Source organism: Sinocyclocheilus grahami, unplaced genomic scaffold, assembly GCF_001515645.1.
Source record: "Sinocyclocheilus grahami isolate Dianchi unplaced genomic scaffold, SAMN03320097.WGS_v1.1 scaffold64.1, whole genome shotgun sequence".
NCBI lineage: Eukaryota > Metazoa > Chordata > Actinopteri > Cypriniformes > Cyprinidae > Sinocyclocheilus > Sinocyclocheilus grahami.
The window spans coordinates 453551-466923 of record NW_015505243.1 but is presented as its reverse complement, the minus strand read 5'-3'; the positions used below and the strand labels follow the sequence as shown (position 1 = coordinate 466923).

Here is a 13373-nt window from a genome sequence, read left to right as displayed (position 1 = left end):
TATAATTTTTTGTCAATATCGCACACCCCTAGTACCGACACAAAATGATTTGCAATAGTAGCTTTGTCATGTAAACAGCCTCAAGCTGTTGGTTTATTTCGGGGGGGTTTTTGGCTGGTAGAAGTTATGAATGGCCGATAACTTAAAAATTTTGTAGCCAAATTGGCTGGTGAGTAAAAAAGTTAATTTTAGAAACATAACAGCAAACCTCTCCTCATACTGCAGGATTCATGTATATAGCACAAACAGTGACTGAGCTAGTTAATATAGTAATATCCATGCCTGCCTTAGCAAACATGAATGTTATATTTTATTATTAATATATAATGTTATATATATTACAGTTTAAATTTTTCTGGACTCTGTTTTAATGTTTAAATTAAATCTGATTAATCAAAAAGCATGTCTAATTAATTGAAATCATGAAACTTATACAACAAAACAGTAATTTATTAAAAGTTCAGCAAAAAATAAACATTTTTTAGGGCGCTATGAAATATGTTTATTTTTTCTCAAATTATGTTTGTTTGTTTATTTATGTATTTCAGAAATTTTGTGTTATGTACTTACATTTTTCTGGTAATCAAATGATTTATATTTATGCATTAATCTTTTAGTCAAATGAAAATTAAACCAACCCTTTAATTTTTGGCAAACAAAGTGCTGCACAACAGAGGTTTACTGTTAAAATATGGAAGACAAATTGTGTGATTATTCCTTAAAAATAAAGTTTTCATATAATTTTAGTAGTAGTAGTAGTAGTAGTAGTAAGACATACATTCTACTGTACCATGGTAATATATTTCTGTCATAATTTCTTCAAGTTAAACCAAACTTTTATTTTGACGGGTTGCCGTGGAGAGTTATGTTTGTGTGTGTAAATGATATGACGTTAGATTTTCTCAAATTAAATGGCCAAATGAGTTTGTGTTGCAGATGAAACTGTGCGTCTGCACCATGCATTCACACAGAGACACACAGAACATGCAGTATTCATATTTAAATAGTTTTTTTGCGGTTTAATATTCACAGACACTGGTCCATTTGACTTAAATGTTCTGACCTATTTTTGATTTATTCATTCTAAATTGGCAAATTCTGTGACATTCCACCTTATACAGTAAATTCAATTTTTATGACTGGATTCCAAGATTCTGTCCACATTTTCCACAATGTGGAAATCATAGGGCCCTACCTGATGAGTTACCAGCGTAATATACCGGGGCTCAGCCCCGGACCGCCCCAGCCAAATTGAACCTCTGGTTATATCATGTAGATCATACCATTTAACATTGAGGTTAATGAAGACGAGCAGCTTTCCCTTTCCACGGCAGGTGTCACACTGGCAAGAGCCGCTGCCGCTAAATGAACTACAGCTGAAAGACACCAGATAAGTCAGAACTCAGAAAATACCAAACCACTGAAGCCCCCTGCAGGATTTCATCAGAATTCAACCCACAGTAACAACATAACACAACACCAATAAATAAAATAAAAAATTAAATAAATAAAATTTAAAAATCAATAAATGAATAAATAAATACAACGAAAATAAAAATTTTTATAAAATAATTTTTTTTTAATAAAATGGGGAAAATGAAAGAAAGAAAAGAAACTAAATAAATTAAATTAATTCATTATAAAAGTAATGAATTAAAAAAGCAAAATAATAATTTAAATCTGAAATCATCATGGAACTCATGACCTGAGGAACTTTTTTTAGAGAGACACCAATTTTTAAAGAGATGTTATGGTCTAATTATAAACCTACCTGCCACAAAGTACTTACTTTTTTCATCCGCGCCCGTTGCAGTTCACACAGCGTTCATCAGATTGACGGTAACCAGAACCATTACACAACGTACAGACCCTCTGCACACAGACAACAATATTTTAGGGTATTTTACATCATATGAACTGAATGAAAAACTGTTCTGTGGCTTGTGTGCACATTTCCTATACAACTCAACTTGAATTCTTCTCCAGGCACCACACAAGTTTACACAGTATAAGTGCCATTTTCTCTGTAAAATAAAACTTTGAGAACAATGAAATGCCCGGCATGCAGCTGGTTTGGTCTGTGCTAGTCAAAAATTACTTACATTTCCAGCTCCAGCACAGGTGGTACAGTGTTTTTTTCCCTTTCCCTGACACACGTGACAGTTCAAGGGTAAAAACTGAATATAATGCTCTAAAATATGATCTGACTGCAGCAGGAAGCCAAAAAGCATTTGTACTTTAGAGAGTAAAACACTTTTTCAGCAGCCTTGGTTCCAGACATATTTCTTTGTCCCATTCATTTGTCCCATAGGGATTTAAAAAAGTTATGTTAAAGAGATATAAGCCATGAAAATGTGTAAAAATCAGAGAATTACAAATTTCGATTTGGAGCATGAAGCAAAAAAAGGTATTTGAAAATGTGACTTATATACTTTTTTTTTTTTTTTAAAATGAAGAGGGATTTTTAGATCATTCACAGTGCTTCATCTGAGTGGGTGTTTTTTTTTTGGTGCAATTTGCTTTTCACGATTCTCTGATTGGTGGAGATTTCTTTGCAGAGTCATGGGTAATGTAGCTCTTCACCATGAATTCTGGATTTAAACATGATTATTTAAAAATAAGTTTTAAAATAAGTTTCATAAAAAATTATGCAGGCTAATGGTTTTACCAAAAGCATAAACCATTGATTAACAACCTCATAGCTCACGGCACATCTGTCTTTAAAGGTTTAAAAATTCATTACTGTATTGAGAAAAATAATGGGACTTTTGCTTCTGGAACTCGACTGTTGCGCTCTATAAAAGTTCTACAATCAGAACAATTAAAGTGAAACTTCTTGTGATCTTCAGGAAGATTAAATAAAATGCTGTCAAAAGCTTTAGAACGTATTGATGTTTCATGTAGAAATGCAGAATGTGTTGATGTTTCATTTCCACCATCAGGCCAAACCATTCTCATGCTTAATCGTTTCATTCCATGCCGATCCGGCCCAGCGGGTATGGATGCGGTTTCATTTTCCACTGTGGGCCTGATAACAGAGCTCCAATACAAATTCATCAGTCATTGCTTTGGTAATGCAAGTGTTTACATATGATATGAGACGTAAATAGCGACCATGTTATAGAGGATGATCAGATATTTCTATTTACTTCAGTCAAATAGTGCACTTGGTCAGCTACAGAGAGAGAGAGAACTAGTGGGCAGACAACAATCAAGTGACCAATTCTGAGTGGAGACATCACTACGTTGACGTCACTAAATGTGAACATTACTATATACACTACATGCAATCATGCCATGCCGAACCAAGCTCAAGAGGAAATACCGTTCCTTTACGGCTCTTAGAACTGTTCGGTCAGACGGTGGAAAAGTGGCTAAAGTGTGTTGAATGGGACCTGCTCTCTTAGTTTTGGTGGATCATGTGGTTAAAAGTCAAACCTTGACTGAGGAAGTATAGGGCACTTTAATGGTCTGCTTGTGCTCTTGAAAGAAGGCCGGAGGTTGAGCTGCAATCTGCCACGGACCTGGAGCAGGTTGAACACCAGCATCCACAGGCTGACCTGAGAGAGAGTCACAGGGAGAATGACATGGTTCTTTTGGCAACCAAACAGAAAATTTTTACCTTACTATGGAAGTCAATGGCTACCGTCAACTGTTTAGTTACATGCTTCAAAACATCTTCTTTTGTGTTGAACAGAAGAAAGAAACTCTTAGAGGTTTGGAACAACTTGAGGGTGAAATGTTTCATTTTTGAGTGAACTATCCCTTTAAATTTCCAAAAGCCATGGCTGATGGTTAAAAAATGAAACACAAATGACATTTTTGCAATGTGACTCAGAAATTTTGTGCTTTTATTGATTACGAGCCACATTAAATGCAGCAAAATTTCCCTTCTTGGCATTTGCATAATCATGGAGGATTTGTATATAGTACAGGAATGCAAGATTAGATTTGTATCCATTTGTCAGAGATTTGGCCAAGTGTAAATGAAAGCAAAAGACAGCATAAAGTATAAACATGCTATATCTGACTTCTGGGTACCTGTGTAAGGCTCCTGACTCCATTCAGTAGATCTGGACTCCATGAACGTCTCCAAACGATACTGAGAACAGAAGCAGAATAAGCAGACACACCTCAGATGAACACCAAAAGCAACTCTAGTTGCTACTTTTCTACTCCACATACTGGAGAAGAAAACGATGGTCATAATGAAGATGATTTATTGTAGGTCTCACCCTGTAGGTATTAAAGGACTCCATATTGGTTATGACTCCCTCTCTGACGGGGGCAGAACTATAGCAGCACTTATTGGAGACGTACGTTGCGAAAGCTTCACGTGCCCTGTCTTCTGAGATGGAGGGTATACTGATATCAAAGAGAAAACATCAATACGTAAGTGAACTTTGCACATGTCTAACAGGGTGTGTTGTGACACGTTTTAGTACCACTGTGGCACTTTTTAAGTGTTTTACTAAGCTGACACACCATATTAGTGCAGACTAATGAGCTAAAAAGGTGAATCAGCAGAATACTTTTTAGATAAAGTTTTCAAACATTTTGAAGCCGAAAACCTCAAAATATGATGATTCCTGGCAAGGTCAGTATAAAAGCACCTATATGTTTTCATGTACAAAATCCTATTTATATTGTATGAGGAAATTATAAAGACAACATGTTGTTTGCCAAATTAAACGGGCTTTTTTATTGTTATTGTACTAAAGTTAAAGCCAATTATTTTAAAAAATCATTTTGTTTTTAAAAGCATTATTTTCAAAATTATTTAAATAAAAATTAAATACATAATGTTCTGGAGCATAAATATATTGTCATAATTTCACATTGAACCTCCAAATTAACGTAGAAACAACCTAAAGGTGGTATATTTTAAATGTTTAATGGCTTCTCTTTACAAAGTAGCCTATTAACAAAGGCCAGTATTTTTGATACCAATACTGCTACTGATGTCTCTATTAAATGTATTTTCACCTCAATTTTAGCCATTAATTATAGCCATTCAACATTACAGTATAATTTCAAGACATTATTTTTAACATTTAGTAGGCTCTGAAAAAATATAACTTTTAATTTATTTGCGGTCTCCGGAAAGTTGTTGTTCCGTCTCTTCCTTTTCATTTCCGGTTGTGAAATAACGGCCTGGGCCAGTGATGCCACCTTGTGGACAAACTAATTAAAAAAACTAATTGTTGTGCAAAAACAATTCAAGACGTGCAACCTGCGTGTACTCTTCCCTCGGGCCGCCAAATTGAATAGCACTGCTGTAGGGCCATTGCTAACTATAGGCAGAGCAGGCAGTTGACCTCTGCATTATGAACGGCCTCCATAACTGTACCACAGTATAACAAATACAGGTAATGGCATAGTTTCATGTTAAAATTGGGCACTCCCCACCAGGTACAATATTCTAATTGTTTGCATCTTGTTTTAAGCCCGTAAATAATGATGTGCTCGTTCTAATATATACTGTAATATACTCATTCTATTATATTAATAATATCACCTTACATTGCTGGTAGGTTATCATTGCACACTCTCTACGTTTAAAAAAATAAAAACAAAAATTAGAAGCGTTCTTAACTAATGCGCTGTCTTTACTGTAGCTCACACGCACACATTCAGTCTCTATTTTACTCAATGCTGCCCCGCAATTTCATCAATAAAAGAGCTTCACCGCTAAAGAGTTACACTATCTTTCTCAGTAAAGAGTTGGTAACATCGTTTCTGAAGTATTTAAAGACACCGCTTCACTGTTAATAGAGAAACGTGGCAAAAACAGAGGCAATTCTTAAATACACACACTCTCTCTCGTAAATGAACACTTGATGAATTAGACTTTTCTGAGAATAGAATATCGAAGTGGAGATCGCTAAACTGGAAACTTACCTGTGTTTTCAGAAAGCTGGCGCTTTTATTCACAGCAAAGAGAGAGCGCGTGCACATGGTAGACAGGTTGACAAAAATAAGTAACATAGCCTAATTATAATTCCGTATTGCACAAGTGTGAAGCTCTGTGTCGGGGATTACGTCTCTTTATATCAGGCAACCCAGTTGGGTTCCTCTGCGGCCAGTAGCCAGGCCCGTTACCAGCTATGAGGCCACCGAGGTCCGGACCTCGGTAAATGTTTCATGTTCAAACATAAAATTAGTTCTTTGAATGACTAATTTGCTGTTAAACTCCTCATATGAATGCCTGCATGACATGTATAATTCAGTTTAGACAGTTTGCAAGAATGTTTAGCATTCCTGGTATGAAAATGATCGCTGCGAGACGCTGGCGGAGTGAACGAGGCTTGAGAGAGTTGTGAGTGAGGGTGCGGGCGCAGCTATAATAGATCCAGCTATTATAAGCGTGTTTGGACTTGTCTTTTCCACTTAATTTAACACTTCAGAAAGTTAATAAAGTAGGAAGTTGCCGTTTAGAGTCAGCGATATCTTTATCTTATCTTATTTGCAAAAGATTGGAAATAATTTCAGTTTATTTTTATTTATTTTCAGTTTTTTGTTTGTTTTAGTATCAATATCTGGCAACACTGCATCGCCGGCACTTAAAGGTGGGGTAAGGGATTTCTGGTAGCCAATGTTGACATTTGAAATCACCAAAACAAACACACCCCTACCCTAAAAGTGTCTCGCCCCTATTTTGATAGCTCCACCCCACACATACGTACGCAACCCAGGCGATTAGTTCTGTGAAACAAAGCAAAACCAATGTTACACCATGTCTACACTGGACGCGAGTGGCGCGACATGACAAAATACTATAGAACTCATTATAATCAGTGATGCTGTCTACACCATAGATATATATACATATCTATGGTCTACACTAGGCATGGGCCGGTATGAGATTTTGACGGTATGATAACCTTAAGGCCTTTTCACACTGAAAGTGAAAATTCAGCGCGAATGTTCGTCGCGATTACGCTTTTGAATCGAAACAATGGATCCCTATGAGGCTATTCACACCAGGCGAGGATTTTTTTTTCGTCCTGTGTGTCGATTTTTTTCCCCGTCGCTCCACGATGAAACGGGCCGTCCAATCAGATTTGAGCTTAGATCACGTGCTCAGAGCAGCTACTGTTGCACGAGTGGTGGCGCTGCTTCGAAAATCAGTGTAAACAAACACCGAAGAAGAGTATCCCAGTAGAGAGAAGAGAGTGGATGCCGAGTTCCTGTAATCTTTGGTATCTGAGAACAGATTTATTTTCACATGTTCTTAATATCATTTCTAAATTCTATTGAATTATGTGATCTGGAGTGTCCGTTTTCTTCCATGTTCGCATGTTCGCAAGTGTTATGAGTCAGAGCGCGTTAACTCGCTAGATCTTCCGTGTTTAAAAAAAGGAGTGACATTTTTCTACACATCACATGAAAGCAAATAGACATGATTATGACGATATATTTTCTGTATGTGTTTTCTTGCCTACAAAGAATGCATGTCTGCCTATTATAGAATCAAAATCAACTATAGATCACAATCGGAAGTTATTACAAGCACTCGATGATGGTTTATAAAGGGTTTTAAGCAAAAACAATAATCACATAAATTTTCAAATGTGGCTTGATGCTTATTGTACTTATAGTTATATTTTAAGATGTTTTCTTGTAAGCATTATAGATAGTTTGTGTTTCTGGCGTAGAACCAAACTTTATTTAGCTATATTTAATGCTGTATATTGAGCAGTGGACGATGTTAAATCCATATATGAGATACATATCGGAGTAAAAATGCATTAATGGTCGGCACCACCTAGCGTGCAGGCGTGATTTAGCAGAAGGTGATCAATCATTTCGTGCTCGGTGTGAAAGCAACGATCGTCGGCGATTCGCCTCGCTTTTTCGCATCAGTGTGAAACGGCCTTTAAGCAAAAATATCACGGTTTCACAGTATTGTCCTTACAGCTCTAAAATGTGTTATTTTTAAATGACTGAGTAAAAAAAATTAAAAAAAATTCTGCTGAACACAATATATTTTGTTTTTGAGCAACATACAGAATATTAGGAACAGTCCCTAGAATATTTAGGGTCGTGTTACTCTCTACACTGCACTCAACCTGAGGGATTCCTACATTTTCAGTCTTTGAGGAGACATGATAAACAGCGCATACCGCAGGAACGGTATAACGGAAAATATTAGCGGGTTTGAAACCGTGAAATTTTCAAATCGCGGAATACCTTGAAACCGGTAATCGGTCCATGCCTAGTCTACACTGGATGCGGCGCGACACGATACGACAAATCCCCGACAGAAAACTGCTGCTGCGTTCTATTGATGACGTATTGACACAAATTTCAAATGATTTTCAACAGTCGCTTTGTCGCGTCCAGTGTACTAGACAGACTTTAGCTGTTGCGGCGCAGACACGGTGTTACTCACCTATCGAGAAGAAACAAAGCAACCTCAGCGTCCGATCGCAGGCCTTCCGCTCCTTGAGTTCTCTCCAGCGCTGGAAAGCTGATTCGATATTTACATGGGTCCTACTTACTGCCTTAAGCCTTCGTTTGTTCCGCAGACGTTTTCCTCTTTTGTTTTTTATCCGCCATCTCTATCTTTCTGTCGCTCGGCTCAGCTAATGTCCGTCCTGCGCACTGAACTCTCTCTCCTCCACATCATGAGTAGACACTGCTGATTGGTTACAAGTTTGTTTTGCTATTCGGCCCGAATCTGTTTTCTAAAGCGTTTTTGAAAAATCGCTTACCCCACCTTTAATAATCAATTTTGGAAAGAGAGCTTTCCAAAAAAACAAAGGCCTTCATCTGTGCACCAAAATAAATAACTTAGAGATTGAGCTCCTTTCTTCGACAAAAGAAGCTGTAACATAATAAGCTCACATTCAGGAGATAAAGAGCCTCCTGTGCTCAGAAGAAGGGCTGAATCAAAGACCTGCCTCTGCCCTTCCTCACACTAGGGCAGGATATGTACTGATTGCCCTGGACGGAGAATCACGTGTGAAGGTAGAACCCCAGGGGCTGTAGCAGTTCATTGAAATGCACTGTAAAAATCTTTGATATTTACACCGTTAATACATTCAGGCAGGAGCTCTGTGTAGAGTTGTACAGTAAGAAAATTATTTCCCTTAACCAGGGAATTAACGTTCTTAGAATTGACAGACAGTTGACCCTGAGAGGTCAAGTAAATATCTACAGTGGATCTAAATATTTATAATTAATTATAACTAGTTATGATTAATTATTCATATTTCCCCATGAGCTGATTCGCTACACTAGCCATGAAGAAGTCAATGATATGTCATTCAGTATAGTTAAATTTTCACAAATCATGCTATAAACCAGGGGTGGCGAACTCCGATCCTGGAGAGCTGCAGCCCTGCAGAGTTCAGCTCCAACCCTAATTAAAACTCACCTGCCTGTAGCTCCCTAGTAACCCTTCAGACCTTGATTAGCTTGTTCAGGTGTGTTTGATTAGGGTTGAAGCAAAACTCTGCAGGGCTGCGGCTCTCCAGGACCGACGTTCGCCACCCCTGCTATAAACTTTCATAAGAACACTAGACAAAGTTATTGTAGTTATGTAGTTGCAATAAACAACTGCTAAAATTACCCACCCTTAAATATAGTAAAGTATAAACAAATTTTGATGCAATAAATGGGGTATGATTTAAAAATAATCATCCCTCCAAACCAGAGAAAACATCTTTCACAAACATTTACATGTATGTCTCCTTTAAAGTGTTTATAGTGTATAATGAGTTGTATTTGTAGGGGTTATTATAACACAACTCTTTAAAGGCGCAAGATGTAATTTTCGCCACTAGAGGGCGCGTATTCAAAATAAACAAATAGACAAAGGCGTAGTTTGATGACGCTGTGACTGTGTTTGGAATCATGGGAGTTGTCGTCTTCATCCCCACAGCCGATGCAATCTGACAGGACTCGGGCAGAAATCATGCTCATGGATGAGCTAATGATTTATTAATGTAGTGGGGTGCAATGTCATCTGCTGGTGTTGGTCCATTGTGTTTTTTGAAAACCAACATCACTGCACCCGTTTACCAAGAAATTTTGGAGCACTTCATGCTTCCTTCTGCTGACCAGCTTTTTGAAGATGCTGATTTCATTTTCCAGCAGGATTTAGCACCTGCCCACACTGCCAAAAGCTCCAAAAGTTGGTTAAATGACCATGGTGTTGGTGTGCTTGACTGGCCAGCAAACTCACCAGACCTGAACCCCATAGAGAATCTATGGGGTATTGTCAAGAGGAAAATGAGAAACAAGAGACCAAAAAATGCAGATGAGCTGAAGGCCACTGTTAAAGAAACCTGGGCTTCCATACCCCCTCAGCAGTGCCACAAACTGATCACCTCCATGCCACGCCGAATTGAGGCAGTAATTAAAGCAAAAGGAGCCCCTACCAAGTATTGAGTACATGTACAGTAAATGAAAATACTTTCCAGAAGGCCTTATGAAGTAAATTTGGTCTTATGAAGTATTCTAATTTGTTGAGATAGTGAATTGGTGGGTTTTTGTTAAATGTGAGCCAAAATCATCCCAATTAAAAGAACCAAAGACTTAAATTACTTCAGTCTGTGTGCACTGAATTTATTTAATACACGAGTTTCACAATTTGAGTTGAATTACTGAAATAAATGAACTTTTCCATGACATTCTAATTTATTGAGATGCACCTGTATATGTACCATGGTATTTATGTATATGATATTCCAGAGCACTTCCAAGAATACCATGGTACTAGGCAAGGCAAGGCAAGGCAAGTTTATTTATATAGCACATTTCGTCCACAATGGTAATTCAAAGTGCTTTACATAAAAGAAAGTAAAATAATCATAATAATAATAATAATCACAAGAATAAAACAAGGAATTTAACAACTTTGAAAATGATTTAAAAATTGATTTAAAACGAATTTAAGACAAAATGATTATGATTATACATACATAAAATACAGTGCAATCAGTTCAGACACTGCACAGTGCTCATTCAGTAAATGCACAGCTAAACAGATTAGTTTCGAGTCTAGATTTAAATGTGACTAATGTTTTAGCACATCTGATCTCTTCTGGAAGCTGATTCCAACTGCGGGCAGCAAAATAGCTAAAAGCAGATTCCCCTTGTTTTGTGTGAACCCTTGGTATTTCTAACTGACTCGATCCTAATGATCTGAGTGGTCTGTTAGGTTTATATTCAGTGAGCATATCTGCTATATATTTAGGTCCTAGGCCATTGAGTGATTTATAAACGAGTAAAAGTACTTTAAAATCAATCCTAAGTATAACTGGAAGCCAGTGTAAGGACCTGAGGACTGGTGTGATATGCTCAGATTTTCTGGTTCTAGTCAGAATTCTGGCAGCAGCGTTCTGGCTGAGCTGCAGCTGTCTAATGGTCTTCTTGGGAAGGCCGGTGAGGAGACCATTACAATAGTCCACCCTGCTGGTGATAAAGGCATGAACAAGTTTCTCCAAGTCTTGACTGGAAACAAAACCTCTAATTCTTGCAATGTTTTTGAGATGATAGTATGCTGATTTAGTTACAGCTTTGACATGACTACTGAAACTAAGGTCTGTCTCCAGAATCACACCAAGATTCCTGACTTGATTTTTAGTTGTTAGACCCCAAGAGTCAAGGTATGCATTCACCTTGAGAACTTCATCTTTGTTTCCAAATGCAATGACTTCAGTTTTCTCCTTGTTTAACTGAAGAAAATTTTGGTCACGTGACAAGACACACTATGATGGCGGATCCAAAAGAGTTACTTTTAATAAAACTTTCATTTCTTTGTTTAATAGCCTATAAGTGAGTGTCTTTATTGTTGCTGGGTTTCCATTAAAAAAATAAAAAAATAACAATGAACCACAAACTAAGCATTCGTTTTAAATAAGGGAAAATACCTTATTTATTTGGGTTACAACGCAAGGCTATATCTTATTCATTTTGTTAATAAAAGTTAGATGTTTAATATATGCGAATTTGCCATTGTACTATTTTATGGCTGATGTGTTTTAATTAAGATAATAAATCACAAACTATGATCGTTTTAAGGTAGCCTGAGGGGAAATCCATATTCATTTTGTTTAGAAAAGTTCAGTTTAATATTGGTGAATTTATCATTGTACAATTTTATTGTATAGCCTTATTTTCATTAATAATAATGAGCCATAAGCATTATTGGAAAATACAAAAACCTTTCATTTATTTGTGTTACAACGTAGGCACATCAGTCTTATTCGTTCTGTTCATAAAAGTTTTGTTTAATATAAGTGACTTTGTCATTTATTTAGTTATTTTTCAACGTGGCACTAAAATGCTGCCATAGGCTATTTGTAGCTACTGAATGCAAACACAATTTTGGCACAGCAGCCCAAAAAAAAAATAATAAATTTAAAAAAAATTGTGAGGGGATATTTTAATTGTTTGTTAATAAACTAGTGTTTTCTGAGTCAGTGTTGCAAAGATGAATTTGACGAACCTGACTCGCCATCTCCTCATTGGACTTGCCTTGATCTTTACTGATTACATAATTAAAGAGTTTTTGTTTTCGATTTGAATTATTTCGTTTTAAAATAGTAATGTAAAGCATTGTGTAGATATATTTATCATGTCGGTGACGGTAAGGCAAGTATTCGCTGAGTTTCAGTTCATCATTGTGAGGTGCTCCTGCTCAAGACAGAGACGACAGAAAGCGCATCAGAAAGCATTTGTATTCCTTATTTTACAAAAGCACAAGGTTTTGTTGATATTGTGAGTGCACACAAATAAAAGTAGACTTTGCAGTTCCGAATGAGGTATACTCTTACCTTTATGAGCAAAAATGACGGCATATTTTTAAGATTCCACTGTTATAAAAAAAGAAAAGAAAAAGCAAGTGATTGCGCTGGCGCCTCCATGTCCTGCAGAGCAGGCTTCAGCTTCCACTCTCCGCACAAACGATTGGATATGCGCCTAACAGTGCACATTTATCTAGGTTAAATGTTTAAATTAATACTGTGAAATGCACAAAGTCCTTTATGTCTATAGATTTTATTTTAGGCAAGTCGTCCTGTTGATTTGAGAAGGCTAAATTGCTCAAACATATGCTCAACTCACTGTCAGCCGCTGGTCACTTGGTCGTTCCTTTAAAAAATAAAAACCTGAATTTAACAAAAATAAAATGTTCCAAACATATTTCTAAATTAACTTAATAAAGGAACGAAATGAACCATTACCACTTTGACATTAAAAACCGAAACTGAACTATTTTAATGGCTGCAACAGCAGCTAATGGGGAAGAGAGAGAGAGAGAGAAAAAAGACACCGGCTCCAGTCGGACTTGGGCTGAGAATTCTGATAAGCTGTCTGACAAGGGCAATTCAGGGAAATTGCAGGGAAATTCATTTCCTCGT

At 36.9% G+C, this 13373-nt stretch overlaps 1 protein-coding gene and 1 long non-coding RNA gene across 3 annotated transcripts in view; both read right to left on the bottom strand.

The window, feature by feature from the left end:
- Positions 1 to 13373, bottom strand: part of LOC107584868 (protein SSUH2 homolog) — a 38223-nt gene that overhangs the window by 1443 nt on the left and 23407 nt on the right. The window lies entirely within an intron of this gene.
- LOC107584870 (uncharacterized) lies at positions 3421 to 4330 on the bottom strand. Its single transcript, XR_001609186.1, has 3 exons — positions 4236 to 4330; positions 4042 to 4102; positions 3421 to 3560 (listed from the first exon to the last, which is right to left on the bottom strand). It is a non-coding gene; the product is annotated as an uncharacterized lncRNA (long non-coding RNA).